This window comes from Lepidochelys kempii, chromosome 3 (genome assembly GCF_965140285.1).
Source record: "Lepidochelys kempii isolate rLepKem1 chromosome 3, rLepKem1.hap1, whole genome shotgun sequence".
Taxonomy (NCBI): Eukaryota; Metazoa; Chordata; order Testudines; family Cheloniidae; genus Lepidochelys; species Lepidochelys kempii.
The window spans coordinates 21,452,834-21,470,705 of NC_136382.1; positions in this window are offsets into that span (position 1 = coordinate 21,452,834).

Here is a 17,872-nt window from a genome sequence, read left to right on the forward strand (position 1 = left end):
AGAACATAAGAATGGCTATACTGGGTCAGACCAAAGGTCCATCCAGCCCAGTATCCTGTCTGCCGACAGTGGCCAACACCAGAAGGAGTGAACCTAACAGGTAATGATCAAGTGATCTCTTTCCAGCCATCCATCTCCACCCTCTGACAAACAGAGGCTAGGGACACCTCTGGAAACTCTAAATGCAAGTCATAAAATGTTACTGCAGGGCATAAAATAGACCACCCTGATTCCCCAGCTGTCTTGTTATCCAATAGAACTGTTGTGTAACCATCCTGGCTAATAGCCATTAATGGACTTAACCTCCATGAATTTATCCAGTTCTCTTTTAAACCCTGTTATAGTCCTAGCCTTCACAACCTCCTCAGGCAAGGAGTTCCACACGTTCACTGTGCGCTGTGTGAAGAACTTCCTTTTATTTATTTTAAACCTGCTGCCCATTAATTTCATTTGGTGGCCCCTAGTTCTTATATTATGGGAACAAGTAAATAACTTTTCCTTATTCACTTTCTCCACACCACTCATGATTTAATATACCTCTATCATATCCCCCCTTAGTCTCCTCTTTTCCAAGCTGAAAAGTCCTAGCCTCTTTAATCTCTCCTCATATGGGACCTGTTCCAAACCCCTAATCATTTTAGTTGCCCTTTTCTGAACCTTTTCGAATGCCAGTATATCTTTTTTGAGATGAGGAGACCACATCTGTACTCAGTATTCAAGATGTGGGCGTACCATGGATTTATATAAGGGCAATAAAATATTCTCTGTCTTATTCTCTATCCCTTTTTTAATGATTCCTAACATCCTGTTTGCTTTTTTGACTGCCGTTGTACAGTGTGTGGACGTCTTCAGAGAACCATCCACGATGACTCCAAGATCTCTTTCCTGATTAGCTGTAGCTAAATTATCCCCCATCATATTGTATGTATAGTTGGGGTTATTTTTTCCTATGTGCATTACTTTACATTTATCCACATTAAATGTACAGTGTTCCAGAGAGTAGAAATGGGAAAGATATTATGTCAACTAGTTCATGCCCACGAGTACAGGACTATCCCCTCTGTTCTAGTAATTTTTCCAGTCAAACTCTAAATGCAAGTCATGAAATGTTACTGCAGGGCATAAAATAGACCACCCTGATTCCCCAGCTGTCTTGTTCTCCAATAGAACTGTTGTGTAACCAAAAATATGTCCGTCAGCTAAAACTAACACCACAAGTCTAAATAACAGATTAAACTACTTTGGTATGGACTTGTACTAAAGATTAAAAAACTAACAAAAAATTCTGATACAGTCCGCATGCAGATGGAAAACTCCACTGAGTGCCGCAGTAGATGGTCACCTGCTCTTCTCTGATTGGTGGGTGATAAATAGCATGCAGCTGTAAACCTTGTAGATCAGACTGTCTCAGGCTCCTTTACATTTTATTTAACATATCCCACACTTGCGCGGTGCCAGTTTGTGGATACATAGATCATTAAATGCATTTACTTACTTCTTTGCTGAGATATATTATTCATTCTTTTCTGATTCCCATCATATGCTATTTGGGACTAAAATGCTCTTGTCAATAAAAAAAAAGGGCTTAATGAGCATCCTGAAAATTTCCCCGAAGAATGTTTAAGTGGTAGTCAAGCTACATTTGTTGACACTAAAGAAATTGCTGTAATATTTCCCTGAAACACTGGAAGAGCAACTGTGGCTATTTGGAGTTTAAGGTTATCCTTCCCCGTGTGTAAAATAGACAGCCTTATGGTCACAGAGAAACATGCAGATGCCTCGCTCTGACATACTTCTATAACAACAGGTCATTTCAGTGAAAGTTTTGCCTGGTTAGAGAGAACTGAATAGGACCCAAATGCAGTAGCTAGCATTTTAAGAACATTCTTTCCTCCCAAGGAGTACTGTACTAGACAGGCCATCTATTTGTTGCAGTTCAGAAATATACATAGCCAAGCAGGAAAGGCATTGAATAAAGTTCTGAGACAGATTGTCATCTTCAAATGTCTCTCATTATTTTATTCATCTCAACACGTTAAAAAAAAATCACAGCTGCACTCATGTGCAGAGGCCAGAGTTACGTGTCCACCTTGTTATTCTTTTTTTTTCTCCAAATAAGCTTGAAAATGAAGCATTTCATCTGCCAAAAAAATACACCCAGAAGGACAATGGGTAGGTGAAAAAGTGAGAGAGCCAAGGGCTGTGCAACTGCCTGCATGTTATTATGCCTATCTACAGTTTCAGAAACCCCAGCTACTCAGCTGGAGAGGTTGGAAAAGCTGGATGCAGAGGTATTTAGTCCAAAAGCAGCAGGGAAGGGCACAGGACACCAACCTATTAGTCTGAAGATGAGCTGAGAGCTAAAAGTGATGGCAGGGATACGGAAAGTAACCTAATTATCCAGGGGAATGGTGGAGGTGGAAATGGGTGGGTAGCACAACCTAACACAGAGATACTATTACAATAGACAGCAGATAGATTGTTCTGCTGCTTTAACCATACAGCCAGAATGCACCAACACCTAGATGAATCCAGTTCTGGCCCTTTGCCTGAGGTTGATGGTAATATTTATGGTCTCCATATTAGCTAACCACCTACCAAGTCCTTCAGTACAATGACTGAAGGTCTGTGTTTCCATTCAGCAACTCTTTGTTAGGTGATGGATTTAATAAGGCAAGCTCTGCCATTGAGTTTGGGCTGCTTGCCGTGTGTAAGCTGCTATGGGTCCATATTCTGGTGCAAAGGGTTTGCACCTGACTGTGCACCTGCAGTCCGATGTGTTGGGGAGACAATCCAATGGTAGGTACATTTTGCAGCTTTGACCCACAGTAACACTTCTTGGCAAAGTTTGTTGGGCACAGCTCATGGGTGGCCAGGTTATTCCCATCTTGAACATGTTCTTTGGCTCAAACACCACGGGAACCTTTTACAGCAGATACAGATACCCAGGTTAGAGGTGCTGTGACCTAGGAACTTCTTAGTGCCCACTGGCCAGGGGCAGAGAGGGGTTGTAAATGGTTTTGGGACGTCCTGAGTCTGGTATGCACATTCTAGTTAAGCCAAGAGGGTCATGAGAGGTCTGCAGTGAATGCTGGTGTCACACTGATCATTTGTATCATTGTGAAACATATGCACAGATGTTGTGTAAGGAGTTATGTATATGCACAGAAATTTATGTTCTTAAAAGGTCTGTGTCCAGGGACCAGTCACCAGCAAAGGGTAAAAACAGGTTTTCTGTCAGAAAAGACAAGTTTATCTAGCTGGCTGTTTGCATGCAAACTGAGTATTTTATAGTTCACAATGGTCTGGTCTGGTCACTGGTCTGACCCAGTACGGCTGTTCTTATGAGATGCAAACCAAAAGGTCTGCTTACGTATACTTGGGAGACACAGAAGAAACCATCATTCTTCACCATTTAAGTAAATGGACAGTGTGTTTTCTTCATGAAAGAGGGGCCTCAACCAGGATTGGCTGAAAACACTTGGGAGAACATTGGATAAAATAAGCTTCTTTAGACAGGAGGGTACCTTGTTAATTAACTTTAGGCTCTAGAAAACATGTTATGCAATTGTTTTATATTGTAATCATTGGTTTCCAATATTCTTTCTCAGTGTCACTTGAATTTCAGTTCTTTGATTATAAACATTCTTATCTTCAATATAAATACATCTAAGTGCTGTGGTGTTAACCAAAGTGCTGGGCCTGAGTTAAATCTTAACTTGTATGTACCATTCCTTTGGAAACAGTAGGCCTGGTAATTTTGAGAGCGGCCAGAGAAAAAGGGGGTGGACACTAGAGGAAATGCACCGAGGACTCAGGGGGTTGATGTGTGTCTATTGCTCGCTACCTGTTGTCAGCTGACTGGGGTGAGGGCAGTCTAGCCTAGTGGCAAGAGCAGTCAGTTGTCAGGAGCCAAACCCAAAGGTAAAACTCGAAGGCAGAAACAGGGTACAAGAGTCAAGGGCTGAGCTGCAGCCCATAGTCAGGAGCCAGAGCCAAGCCAGCAGTCAGAAACAGAGAAAGCAGAGTAGCAGTCAAGGAGGGAGTCAAAACAGGGGCACAACAGAGGCAAGACTGGCATGCAAGGCAGGAGTATGATAACACAAAAGCAGGCACAGCTGTCAGCATGGGTGCTGAGAAGCCAGCCAGCTGCTGCAGTTGCTGGCTTAAGAGCCAGCCTGCTGGCCTCTGCAGCCAATCAGGTTGTATGGCTAATCAGGCAGCCTGCTGCAGGCCAGCTGTACTGATGAGGTTCCCTGGAGACTAGCTCCACTGCAGGCCCTGGTTCCTGACACCTGTACAGAGAGGGGGTTTGGAAGGTAGCACCTGTGCTGCCAGAGGCTGGTGGTTTCAAGGAGCTGATCCACAGCAGACACAGATAAGACTTCCTTAGGCTGAGAGTAGGTGGTGGTGAAGTGCCTCACAACCTTGGCTGCCCCTTGGGAGCATCACAGCTGCAAATCCTCTAAAAATGTAATTCTGGGCTGTCTAATCCCTCATTTCAGATTCCCATTTATCTTCATTCTACATGCTCCTCCTGTATCATTTTCCTCAGTGCAAACACTAATTTTAAACTAAAAAACCTGGACCATGCACAGCTAAACCCAACTGCTTTAAAGCACAGTTCTACTCTCAAGAGCAGGTACATGGAAATGACCCTTATTACCTGCTTATGGTTGGTATTTAGACTCAGTGATGCTGACTTTAGCAACAACAAATATTTGACAACTGTTAGTCCTGCACTGCCAACACAGCTAAGAGAGCTTGAAGTGGATTCTAGTCCTTCTTGAGCTGTTTGCTCTGGGCCAGATTCCAATACCGCGGCTCACACTGAGTAGTACCCTAACTCAGTCCATGGGACCTTTCACTTCATTGGAACTATTGATAGAGTAAAGTGTTACTCAACACTAGCAACAATAATATAATCAGGCCTTAAATTCCAATGATTGCACCTCTGGTGGAGGGCCTTGGGGTTGCAGAGATGGATTTGAAGACACAACAAACACGTGAATAATAAATGAGTCAGTAAATGAGATTGCACAGGTGTTATAGTGACAGCCTAATTGAGCCTGTAGAACCTGGAATACTGATGATGAAGTGAGAGAAGGAAAGCACGCTGCTTGAATTTCAGATCCTGGTTGGAGCCGGTGGGGCAGACAGTGTGTTCTTATAAACTGAGCACATTTGATATGGGGATCACTCAGGGTGGGGGAAAAAAAACAAAAAAAAAACCCAGAAACCCCCACGGCGACATTTTTACAGACACATTTCAAAGTCAATCACTAGTGTCAGTCTGCTGATTATTGCTTTGTTACTGACCTCTCTTGGATTGACATGTTGTCCCTGCCATTTTTTAACTGAAAGCTTGAGATGCAGATCATGTGGCTCTTTTTCACACTACCCCTATCACCTACATGTTACACTGCACCTCCCAAAATAAGACCCTAACCCTAGCCCACCCAGGAACATCACAAGCGGCCACTGATGGTTCTGAAGTCACTGCATCCTTCAACCTTTTGCAGGATATGGGTCTGGGTTCTGCAAGGGGTTAGTGTTTTTCTCTTCTTAAGACACAGAGAACGTGTATTAAACAATTACATTATTTATATTTGAACTGTATATGTCACAGCAATGATCCTACAGTAAGCTTCAGCCAACCCCAATCTGTTCCATCCCCAAGCTATCCAGCCTTCCAAAACTGAGAATGACCTTCAACCTCTGTAGCCCACACCTACATGCTTACATACCAAGGGGGGCTGCTCCTGTTTGAACAGTTATTGCCTTTCTTTAGACTGATTTTTCTCTCCTTTCCCTTACTATAACCTTTCATCAATTTTTTCACTTGTTATGCCAAAATGTGGAATAATAATCACCATCAGAATGAGTTTGGGAAAAAACAAACAAAGTTAAAGGGACAATAAAGTTAGATATTAAATAAACTCGGTATAAAACCTTGCTGTGTGTTTTGAAAGCCATTCCACAATACACAGAGCAGGAGGTGCGATAGCTTGCAGTTCAGAGGGTACATTGTTTACTGTGAAATGCTGGATTTGCATATGATAAGTACTGTCTTTTATTAAAAAGCAATGCAAATAGTCACACAAATGCCTATCTAAATAGCAGAGCAGAACATTTATCCACCCACCCACACTTAGGATTTACACTATCTTAACTGCAGAATCTGGCCCAGATATTCTGCAATGTCCAAATTTAACTTTGAGGCATTTGTTCACCATTCTTGGAGTTGTTTTCTTTCTTTCATTGCCAAGCTTTGTTCCATTTTAGCGTGCAAATGTTTCAAATCAAAAAGATGTGAACTATTTCTGCACATGGGGATGGGGGGGGGAGTTGTGTTTGAAACTGAGATTTTTTCCCTTTATGGCTCATGAAACTGTTGGCAAACAAATTCTCACAGAAGCCTTCATCACATATAGGATACAGGGTTTCTTTCCTTTGATTAGGTCTTCTCTATGTTTTAAACTCTTCTTTGTTTACAAACTTTAGAATAACACTCTCTTCAAGAACATGTTCTTTAATCTTATAGTCTGAAATCTATTTCCACTTCAGCTATCCTTTTGACAAGTGATCTTCTGTCTCCACAACCCCTAACTGGGTAGGCGGTAACAATAAATAGATGTCTACCTTTATGATTGTTTCCCCTGCTCAGCATTCTAGATATCAAAACTGATCATATATTGCTGTTCATCAGAAATAATATTGCCCTTGCAGAATTTTTCAATGAACACTTCTTGGAAAATATTCTTTTGTGGAGCCGTTTCATTAGTTTATTTAAATGCATTTTTCATCTAAAACAGGTTGGTTGTTTCAAAATGTCGAGTCCAGGAGCAGATTTGAGAGCAATCCCTGGCAAACACAATTTTCCAAATTAAAAATGAACCGTAGAGACTTGACACCAAAGTGGACCAATGACTGGCCTACCATCTGTCATTGATGGATTAAAACCGTCTTGCTGTAAGGATATCAAGGAGACATTAATTCCATTGCAAATACATGGATTGGCTTTACAGGACCAGATTTACTCAGAGGAAGATGGTTTTTTTTCTGGTTGTTGAAAGTCAGCTGTAATCTCACTAATATAACTGCTTGTCCTGATTAAAGGCAAACTCCAGTCACTACATATAATTCGTTTATGCCCTAAGTGGACTAAAAAAACGCATAGTTTACAATTACACCCCCATCAGTTTCATTTCTGAAACCTTCATGACAGCAAAATCGCCATTAACCACACAAAGGCAAAAGGATTTGACTACAAAGAGGAAGCCTTGAGGGAAGTTACAGTAGCATAATCCACTGTTACTCCTTTGGTTTTACTCCATATTGGGGCAGTGTGACTACCACATAAGACAATGCCTGTGTGCATTCACTCAACTTCAACAATTAATTTGCTTCTACTCTGCTTGCATCATTAAGAAATTATGTCCAAGGGTGGGATTTTCAAAAATCACTGCAACCCTTGATGTCATGGGACATTTTGCACATCAGAGTTCACAGCTGCAGAGTTTTGAATGTTTTCTCAAAGAATCATAGAACATCAGGGTTGAAAGGGACCTCAGAAGGTCATCTAGTCCAACCCCCAAAACACAGGCCTCGCTGTGAGCAGGAAGCTGTTATTTTAGTGATACAGTATTCTACTACCCAGCATGGGATCCAACCTGTTTACGTGTAATAGGAGTGGGTAAATGCTACTCCCAAGATAAACGAATCCGGGGGGAGGAGGGGAGAACAGCGTGAATAGTCAAAACATGGTGGGGAAAAGGGATATCATGCAGTCAGAGTGAACATTGTGATGGTTTGCAAACATCATTTTAGTTCCCCTTTTTGGGTGGATGAAGTGGGGAGGGGATTAATGAAATGGAAAGATACATGAAAGGAGAAGTATGTTAAAGAAAGGGCAGTAAGAGGGGGAAAGAAATGAAGAAGCTGAGCATGGGGGCCAGATGGAGTGTAGAGTCAAGGCTGAAGTGTGGGGCTGGCTAAGTCCCACTGGTTTGAAAGGTTCTACCAGTTTAATGAAATTCCTATTCAAGGTAGGAGATATGGATCTGGAGTTAGATAAAAAGTTCCACCAGTTCACAAGATTCTAGGTGCAGCCAGTGTGTGTTGAATGAAAAAAAAGAATTACTAAAGAAATTTAGAGTGTGTTATTTTTTCTAGGGTAGCTAGATACCTTGTGCCTCAGGGCCTCAAAGATTTTCTTTGGGGAAAGAAATATGTGGCTTATTGGGTCTGAACAATTGGCTGAGAACAAGGAATATTTGGGTTCAACTCCTGGCTCTGCTTCTGAAAGTCTCCTAAACACTGTTTCTGTATGTTAATAAGGTGTACTTATCTATTTCAGGTGCAGTAGCTGTTGTGAGGCTTATTTCGTGAATATTTGTAAAGATCTTTGAAGATGGAATACCAATGAAAACACTTTAATACATTATTTGATTTTAGAAAAGAAAGTGGAGGAGACACTCCATCTGAATTTCAGCCAATTCATACCCAGGTGGGTTGTAATCTGTAGCTAGATTTGCTAGAACACTCCCTTAACTATGTGATAGAAAGCTATTTGCCTAATACACTGTGTTATATAACTGAAGTTGCACCGAACTGAGCTCCGTAACTGCTCTCATAGTATAATACTTATTACATTATATATGACCATAAAACGATGAGGAAGTGGAAAGAGCAATAGGTAGCTCTGGGAAGAAACAGAATAAATGTTATTCCCCCATTTACACTGAACTTTAAAATATGATACAATATAATAACAGAGAAAAAAACATTTAAAAGGGAAAACCTACCCATGAAAGTCCTTTTTAGAATATGACAGCTTCATAGGTAACTCTAGGTTTAATATATTTTTACATCTTGTTATTGATTTATTCAGTTCCACTTTTCAGAGAATCAATGTGTCACTGACACATGCACTAGGGGGAAGAATTCAGGTTATGAGCATTGTGAAATTAAACAGCTCTGAAAAGGTGGTGTGCATATGTATACTACATCTTCCCTCTCATGGAAATGTAGAGCAGCTGGAAGAAGTGTTCATGCTTGAGATTTCTTCACTGAAAGGTAGCACCAGAGCTAATGCCCATTTGAACTCAACAGAAAGACTCCCATGGGCTTCGGATCAGGCCCACAGAAAGCAATGTGGTGTTAGAGCTGTGACCAGGCAGTAAGTATTGCGGGGTTCTATGACAGGCTTGGGTCAATCCATTACCATCACTTCCACGTGTTTCATTTATTGAGAAAATGGATATAATAAATAATGCTTATCAGAGGCTGCGGTGAGGCTTCAATTAATCTCTATATAGATCCTAGCATGAAACATTCAAAGGATACCTACATACATGCTCCACATTATACCAAAAGCACGTGAGAAACAGACATATATTCACATTTTTGAATCTACAGTGCTCCTGGGTTTGGAGGATTAAAAAGTAATCCCCATAATATGCTGGATAAAATCTTTCATTCTTTACTGGCTTATGAAATAAGCATCCACAGCAAAGTCAACTACCCTTTGGGGATTATTTATATTTACTGTGAAAAGTCATTAAAGTGCCTGGTCTCCTGTCTTTTTCCAATCAGGCAACATATCCTAAGGATTAGCACTATGCTACACTTCACATTCCCACTCTTGCTCTTTATCAAAAGCTGCCATAAGGAGAGCACTATCTTACAGGTGTACATGAATGTATAGGTGACATTAATACACCACTTTCCTTTCCTGACCTCAAAGATAGTAGGCATGACAAGGATTTCAACCTGGCCTTACTGCTAACTGACTGTAGCAAATAGCAAATAAGGCCTTCATTAATCTACATTGGTATTTACCCCAGTTGCTACCAATGTAGCAACAACAATGCAACATCCAATGTAGACGGACAAAGCTGCTATTTGCACTAGTGGTGTTTACCCCTTTTTCAAGTTGGAGTAAGCTCATCAGTGCAAATGCCTGCTTTGCCTGACTATACTAAGGGTTTGCACTGGGCTAGCTATGCCACTAACCTGAATAGAGACAAGCACTCTTATCCCATGTCTATCTATCGTCCATTCTTCTTAAACTACCACTGTGTACACACACACACCCATCCACGCACACACTAACTATAGTTCTAACTAACTAACTATAACTAACTAAAAATTGAACAGGTGCATGAGAAAGTGACAGGTGCTCTCTTAGGTGAGCCCTTGTGCCTTGCTACGCAACTGCTGCTTCGCTTCTCAAACTCCCTTGATGTTTGACTTTTCAAACATCTGCCATTTGACTTCTTAACCTTGCCGTCAGGTGCCTTCACTTTTCCCCAGGATAAATGTTTCTCAAATGTTACCTCAACCCACACCAGAGACTGCAAGACAGTGAAACTGCAAATAAAGATTTCCCCCATCCCCTCGGTAAGCAATGTATTCTTCTGCTGGTAATGTGAGATTATGAAGTTTGCCTTAGATCCAGGGTATTTTAGCTAATTGTTTGGGAATCAGGTTTCATGTACAGAAGATTGTGTGAATGCAAGAGCAGTTCTTATTCCTAACTTACAGTTCTTAGCCAATTGTACTGTGAAGAGCTGGGAAGTTTGCATGCTCCCTTGCTTTTTGATTAGCTGAACATAGGCCAACATTTTGAAACACACCTAAATGTATACGTAAGCTAGGGTGACCAGACGTCCTGATAAAAATCAGGACTGCCCCGATTTTTAGTTCTTTGTCCCGCCTCCTGACCGATGCACGGTCGGGACGCCATTTGTCCCGATACTGCAGCTTTGGCCGCTCTGGCGGTTTGTTTTTTTTTGGGGGGGGTGGGAGTGGGGGTTGCGCTTCTCCCATGTGTCCCTATATTTTGTATGTTTCATCTGGTCACCCTAACTTAAGCAGCTGCATAAATAAAAGGTCTGATTATCAGAAGTACTGAGCAGTCAGAAATCCTACTGACTTTTGTGGAAACTACAGGTCCTTGGTAATTTTAAACAAAAAATATTTAGATGACTAAACAGGGATTTAGGAGCCTAAATTAAGGTCCTTGGTCTGAAATGGATGGCTAATGAACAAGTACATCAGCAGATTTTCCACAGATAGCAAGTGCCTTTCTTGCTTTTCCTTACTCCATAGACAACTGAGTAGTTATTAGTGTTACAGCATGCTTACAGGGCCAAGAGAGCAAACTTCCACAGTGCATGGCCTGTACCTACACCTACCAAGACACCATCTCCACTTCACAGAGACTATGCAGGCAAGACATACGATGGGAAAAGAGGAAGGATTAACAACAGTTAGGCAGCTGGTGTGCTGAGATCACTCTATATCCTGCTGACCATTACTGTGTCATGGTTTCCTTGTGCTTCCCGTCTGCATGTATCAATCTGTTGTGTCTTGTCCTGTACTTAAGATGGTAAGTACCTTAAGGCAAAGAAGAGTTGTTGGGTTTTTTTGTTCTGTGTGTTGGTACAGCACCTTGGACAAAGGGGTCCTGGTGCATGACAAAGGCTCCTATATGCTATCATAGTACAAAAAAACCCAACAACCCACCCGAAACAAAATATTATTATTCAGGTTTTACAGATGGGGGACTTTGACACAGTGAGATTATGTAGGAAGTCAGTTGTAAAGCTAGGACTTGAACACAGCACTCTTAAGTCCCCATCCAGTACCCTAACTGCAAGCCCAACTTTCCCAAATTAAAGGGCCAATTTTGCCATCACAGTCCACATCTAAAACTCTCCAGAAATAATATCTGAGGAATGATGCACACATTTTCTTGCTCTAACTTATACATAAACTATTTTCATCAATAATAGAAGTGTCCTGTAGGGCAAACTATTGCACCAAACTGAATCCTGACTCCTCAGAGGGAGTTGTGCTACATCTGCCAGCGCTGATTTCGAGACATAATGCTTTACTTAAATACCCACCAGGGTAGCCTTTTAAGTAGAACCTGGGCTACACTTTTAAAAAGATGCAGCCACGAGCACTAAGCTCACTTAAGAACTAAAACTCAAATAATTCAATAGTTGCACAGCTAAAACTGAAAGTCAGAAACCAGAAATGGGCACAATCTTTCACACAATTGAATATTTTTAAACAACTGGCATGAAGGAGCCTAGGACTGGATACAGATATGCATGTGCATCTAATTTGCTCATGCAATTGCATGCACATATGAGGTACTTGTGCTGGAGAACAGCATCTTCCTAATTAAATATCTTGAAATGCTAAGAGTCACCTGCAGGTGGAGCTGCGTACACAACATGCACTCCCAGATACTGTGAACGTGCACACAAATTAGGTACCTGTGTGTAGAAATGTATAGTGAGATGTGTGCCCCAAAAATCCAATCTTGGTGCGTCAAGGTATTCTAACAAAAATTAGGCACAAAAGTGCCAACACATCTTTGTCTCAGAGTTTGAAAATCTGGCTTATGAGAACCACTAAGTACCAAGGGGGGAGCATGTAATCAAGGAAACTGGGTATGCAGGAGGATGAAGCCAGCTATTGACAGAGCCTGGTAGTCAACAAAATTCTGCTGCTAACTCTAGTCATTTTATGTGTACAGTGGTGGTGGCGGCATCTTATTTAAGAATATAGATTTTTAATTATATTTAAATTCTAAATATCAGGAAACCCCCACTTCCTGATATCACAGGATTGTGTATAGCTATACAAGGCTGAGAACGGCTGAGCAGACCCTGTCCCTGCCTAGAGCCTGTGGTAATGATCTCAGAGGTCAAAAGAGATAATGGTGTTATAAACTTTCACTGTCCGACATTAAACAAGGATTGGTATACAGAGACCTCAGCCTGCTTAGTACCATGGCAAACATGCCATTAAAAATCCTTTTAACCTTTTTTATTACAGATATAGAAAAGGAAGGACAGTTAAAGCATTTGAAATGTCAAGTATTAAGCTTTCATTTTAACATTTCTTGTTAACTTTCCCTTAAGCAGGAGAGTGCTTTTGCAAGGAACCCCCACTCCCTTTGTTTTACAGTCTTAGAGGGTATCAAAGATGGTAACAACTGTCCTTTTGGGGAAAAAGAGAAGAAGTTAGTTGAGATGTTGTTACTGTTAAAATATAATCTCATTTCATTTTAGGTGGTTGGCATTCAGCTGGAGCCAGTAGAGGTGGCGATGTTATCTGTTTCAGAATAACAGCCGTGTTAGTCTGTATTTGCAAAAAGAAGAGGAGTACTTGTGGCACCTTAGAGACTAACCAATTTATTAGAGCATAAGCTTTCGTGAGCTACAGCTCACTTCCTCAGATGTTATCTGTCTCTCTCTTTGGCCTAGTCTGATCAGAACATCTCAGGATTAGGATGGCAAAGTCCCAGGAGATGGTGGGAGTGGAAGCAGTGATGGTGAAACTTACTTCAGTAGCTCCATCTGTTCTTTAAGAACACACAAGGGATTGGTGGGTGGGGCCCACCCCTTAATTATTTTGTTCATCAATTAGGCCTAATACTGACACACTAATTTGGGTTTATTAATTTCCAGTTCCACATCTTCTGATTTTAACAAGCAGGATTTCAACATAGCCCTTGAAACATATCAAGGTGGTCTTTTTGTTTGAACTAATTTAGTCTCTGGTTCTTTTCCATCTGTTTCTAATATTCATTACTAAAAGCAACTTGCCTTGCTTTCTATTAAGATTTGTTATAATGGGTTACTGTAACATTTCATGAACTTTGATATACTTTTTACAATTGAACTTACAATTAGAGTAAACTTACTTAGGCCTAATTATAATATCATTATAGTGGAGCTCTGCCTGTTCAGTTTTCAATGCAGGATTAAGACCTAACCTGTAGAATAGTCTCCAAAAGAATATGATGGGGGAAAAACATCCCCCATGGTACGCCCACATCTTGAATACTGCGTGCAGATCTGGTGGCCCCATCTCAAAAAAGATATATTGGACCTGGAAAAGGTATAGAAAAGGGCAACAAAAATTATAAGGGAGGAGAGATTAATAAACCTGGGATTTTTCAGCTTGGAAAAGGGAGAACTAAGGGGGTGGGGGGGAATATGACAGAGGTCTATAAAATCATGACTCCTGTGGAGAAAGTAAATAAGTAACTGTTATTTACTCCTTCTCATAACACAAGAACTAGGGTTCAGCAAATGAAATTAATAGGCAGCAGGTTTAAAAAACAAACAAAAAGGAAGTATTTCTTCACACAACACACAGTCAACCTGTGGAACTCTTTGCCAGAGGATATTGTGAAGCCAAGACTATAACAGGGTCCAAAAAAGAACTAGATAAATTCATGGAGGATAGGTCCATTGATGGCTATTAGCTAGGATGGGCAGGGATGTTGTCCCTAGCCTCTGTTTGCCAGAAGCTGGGAAGGGATCTCTTGATTACCTGTTCTGTTCATTCCCTCTGGGGCACCTGGCATTGGCCATGGTTGGAAGACAGGATACTGCGCTAGATGGACCTTTGGTCTGACCCAGTATGGCCATTCTTATGTTCTTAGTAATTTAATATTAGACCAGACAAAGAACTAGAAAATTTACTGTAAAGGATAATCCTGCACTGAGAGAAAGGGTAAAGTCTTCAGGGGTTTTCCTTCTTTAATGTCTATGGGCTAGACTACAATGCCCTTAATCTTACTGATTAGTACCCTCCTTGGCATGTGCAGGTTTCATTGGGACTACTCACAAAGTAAAACACTGCTTGACAAGCAAATATGGCAAAATCTGGGATTTTAGGATTTCAAACCAAATTGCTAAAGATGGATTTGATTTGCATTATTTTGCAAAATATTTGAAATTCTTAATTTACTTTAACAAAAAGTCAAAAAGAGAAAAGCACTCCCAGCTGTGTTATGCTTATTAGAAGCGCACAGGATCTTTACAGGGAAGAAGGCAGCATGCCGCATTTATTGAGAATACAACAGTTAGCATATGTTTTTCAATCATATACACACACAGACACACACAGTCCTGCCAGTTGATGTTTATAGTTACCAGTCCAGAGTCTGGATCAATCTAATGGCCAGCCAGATTGGTCGCAGAGGGGAGCAGGGTTCTGTCTGTCACAATCCGATGCTCCTGGAGTGTGGCAAGATGAACCCAAAGTCCCATGGCCAAGCGCCCTGTTCTTATATAGTCTTTTTTCTCTGTTGAAGTCTATGGATTTTGCTGTGTCAGTTTGTGATCGGTTACTTCTTAATTGGTGTATCTTTTGATTAAACATTCCAATACACCTCCGAGAGGGTCATCCTGTCCTGGTTCCGATTTAATCAATTGTCCTGTCTTTAGGGGTGCCAGTCTTCACCTCAGGGTTGTCAATCTGTCCTTCCTCAATCATGGATGCGCGTTGCTGGCGTCAACAAATCTCAATAAGTGTCTTTGCTCCTCCTTTCTTGACCACCTGGTTAACAATGGCCTTCACACCTTATCTTTTTCTGATGGATACATTCCTCATTCACACAAACAGTCTTTTTACAGAGACCTTTGAGAATATAAACAGTGTCAGTTTATTTTGAGTCTCCTTAACATAGACACAATACAAGATCTGGTCTCTTACTTACTAAACCTTAAAAAGAAATGTGTATTTAACTGGAGTGCCTAATTTGTAATACATATAGGAAACCATAATAGACATAACTTATCCTAAAACAAAAGGGTGACCATAATCAGTTATAAGGATTGTTCTGGTCTGTCCCTGCCTTAACATCAGTACAGACACTGGCAGTCTGTCAGATGCATTTCTACCAATGTCCCAGAGGGTCATTCCTTTCTGCTATTCAAATGTGGTGGCTGGTAAAATGAAATCAAGACATTCATTAGTACCTCTATTCTTATAGTACAATTATAAAATCCTGCTCTTACAACTGTGCCAACATTTGCAAACCAACAAAAGAAAATTAAAAGAAAACTCAATGAAACAGAATAGTGTAAATTATAGCTATAATAAAAACTTGTATCTGTCTCAAAGCCAATGACAAATACTTCCCAAATTCAGATTGATATGTATTTAGACTGAGACATAAAAGGCTACCAAATCTGCTAGTATAAGTCCCAGTGACCTCATAAATTTTCACCATGGATTAAGGCATATGATAATGAACCAAGAAGGCATTTTTACCCTTCTCACAGAACAAATAGATGAAAGGGTTATTTTTGCCAGCCTTTCAGAAGTGCTACACATCTAAACAGCATGTAAAACTATGAGCTTGTCTATAGTTTTTGTACTGCTCGAGCTGTTAAATTTATGGAAATTATTGTTTGTATTACCGTAGCAGATAGGAGCCCCAGTCATAGACCAGGGCCCATTGTGATACGTGTTGTACAAAACACAGCACAACAAGAGTCCCCTGCTCCAAATATTTTAGAATCTATGTAAAAATAAAAGATGTTCTCATGTAAGCTCCTGTGTAGCAGAATAACTGACCACTCACATGGGTTGTACCACTTTAATGATATCAGTTTCTAAATATAGAGATCGTTGACATGGTACAAAAATTTTGTTTACACCAGCCTCAAGAGAGTAAGTATAGTATCCTAACCATTGGATTAGAGTGGAACTTTAGACCTACATTCACTTCAATGCTCCATCACAGACTTCCAGTGAGATCTTGGATAAGTAACCTGGGGTATGTGTCCACTGAAAATAAAATAAAATAAAATAAAATAAAATAAAGGCAGCAAGATTCAGAACCCGGGTCAATAGACTTGGGCTTGCGGGGCTCACAACAGCAGTTTAGATACTCCTGTTTGGGCTCCAAAACCTGAGCTCTGAGACACCCCTACCCTGCCTTGCTGTGTTTCAGAGCCCAAGCAGGAACCTACTTCAGTGCTATTTTTAACCCCATAGTGGAAGCGCTGCGTGCCCAAGTCAGTTGACTCAGCCTCTGAGACTCATGGTCAGAGGTTTTTGCATACCATAGACATACCCTTACTTCCTCCAGTAAAATGGGAGTAGTAGTACTTCACTACCACATAGGGGCATTGGGCAGGGCAATTCCACTAAAGATTGAGGTGCTTAGACACTATGGTCATGGGGCCGAATAAGTACCTAGGATAGATAGTACAGTATGTCTGAGAACGTGGATAAAAATGTTAACCTTTGAAAGTAAATAACTTGATGGTAAAACAGACTGAAAAAGTGTCCGCTACTGATTTTCACTTGAGCTACTAAACCATTGTTTGTTTGGCTGAAAGGAGCTATTAGTGAGGGAAATTACATCAAGTAAATAAGAGCAAAAATAGGAGGGAACATCCACATATTTTCTCAGAAGTGGGTCCAACCAAAACTCCTGGATCTGAACACATGAACTTTCAGGAAGTTTGGACTCAATGCAGATCTGAAGTTTATGAGTCAGATCTCTCTCTACCTTGTATGGAAATCTCTTGACTGTCTACCTACAGACACGCAGTATCTGAGCAGCTCTTGCAAAGTTGTAATGGTAACCAATCTTCCCCCTTAGTACTGGGACTAGAGGGGGACAAGGTCAATCCCTTCCAAAAATAAATAAACCCCTCTTCATTAGTAGTTTGAAACAGTTAAATCTAATATTTACTGCAATACATATTACAATTAGTCATACATACATCCCCTTCAACCCCAGTAACAGTCAGCCAATTGTCATAGTCTTTCCTGCCTGAGGCGTCTATGTAGGAGCACATGTAAAAACAGCTGTATATTTTCTTCATCCTGTATATTCAGGATATCACCATAATTATATTGGCTTGGAAATTTTCCATTCATCACTCCACTCGCTTTCTATGAATCACACTTTTCAAGACAGCATCAGAGCCCTTCATGTGGCACTTTGCTATTTTTAGGGCAAATGCTGCAAGTGTATTTAGTGTGATTACTTTCAAAATTTCACAGAGAAACCAACCCAGAACACTAAAAACCACAG